Source organism: Brassica oleracea, chromosome C1 (genome assembly GCF_000695525.1).
Source record: "Brassica oleracea var. oleracea cultivar TO1000 chromosome C1, BOL, whole genome shotgun sequence".
Classification (NCBI taxonomy): domain Eukaryota; kingdom Viridiplantae; phylum Streptophyta; class Magnoliopsida; order Brassicales; family Brassicaceae; genus Brassica; species Brassica oleracea.
This window is the reverse complement of record NC_027748.1, coordinates 31,555,704-31,557,085: the sequence shown is the minus strand read 5'-3', so window position 1 is coordinate 31,557,085 and position 1,382 is coordinate 31,555,704. Positions and strand designations below refer to the sequence as shown.

Here is a 1,382-nt window from a genome sequence, read left to right as displayed (position 1 = left end):
TCAAAGCAGCAACTTTAATAGTACCACGAAGCTTTTTCCTTCCTCGAGAGTGAAAACTCCTTTGAAACCAATTTTGGCCAATGCTTTGGCAATCATATTGCCTACATCGTAGTTGTTTCCAGAACTAACCACTGCAACATCTGCGAGTTTACTATCTTCGACCAGTAAACCAAAAAAGAACAACCCAATGAAACAGAGCAATGACCAAGAGAATTTGACAAGAGTATCAATAAGATACCTCCTTTGACATCTTCTTCAACTCGGCAACAAGAGCCTTGGTGGTATTCTCGATTCTTCTGGTAATTCAAAACCGGGTTTGCATCAGCAGCCATGACCTACAAGTTTCGATTTACCCATCACATTTTAACCAAACATTTATCTGTCAATTCACAAAGACTTCAAAATACAAACCCTTGCACCTTCGGCAATGAGACCTTGCACAAGAACAACTGAAGTTGTTGTTCCATCACCAGCTAATTCATTAGTCTTGGAGCAGCTTGTCTCACTAGCTTCGCACCAGTGTTCTCAACTGTATCCTCAAGCTCATCCTAACCAAAGAACACAACAGAAATATTCAAATCTACTATAAAAGAGTGAACAACTATAACTAGAAATTACACCATTACCTATCTAGCAACTGTTACACCGTCATTAACGATTCTTGGAAAACCGTATTTTCTTTCTAGAGCAACATTTCTGCCTTTCCGACTTAAAGTAACTCCAACAAGATCCGCAAGTTTGTTCACACCAGCATACACAATGAAATGGTCTTACATTAACGAATAATAAAATTAACACTTGCTGAAACATAACCATTTAAACTCACATGAAGCTTCTTAATGGCAGTCCTGTCTTTATTGAAATGCAACTACTTAGCCGCATATATTTTGGGAAACCTTGCTTTCTTCTGAGCAAAAGTTTGACTCTTTCCAAAAGAGTTTGCCGAGACAGAAACAAGAGATGATTGTTGGGGCCAAAAAAGGTTACAACGGAATTACCACCCGAAAATCCTCGGAGATCGTATTTCCGAAAGAGATAGTAAAAAGGAAGATGTGACTTTCGTAAAATATAACCAAACACGAAGTTTTTACGAAGAAGTATCCTTGAAGATTCAAACCAAACTAACCAAGCTCGACCGTTGCGTAACTACCACGCATACACGCAGTCCGGTCGCAGCGTAGCAACCAAGTCCGAGCCAAAGCTCGGTCGCTACGAAGCGGCCGAGCTCGGGTCAAAGCTCGGTCGCTACGTAGCGAGACCGAGCGATCGTCCCGCTCGGTTGACGCTCGGTCGCTATGTAGCGACCGAGTTCGAGCCCCAGCTCAATCGCAACGTAGCGACCGAGCGCTCGTCCCGCTCGGTCGCTACGTAGCGACCGAGCT

At 42.9% G+C, this 1,382-nt stretch overlaps 1 pseudogene; it reads right to left on the bottom strand.

Moving 5' to 3' along the window:
• Positions 1–1,382, bottom strand: part of LOC106337534 — a 5,343-nt pseudogene continuing 3,961 nt past the window's right edge.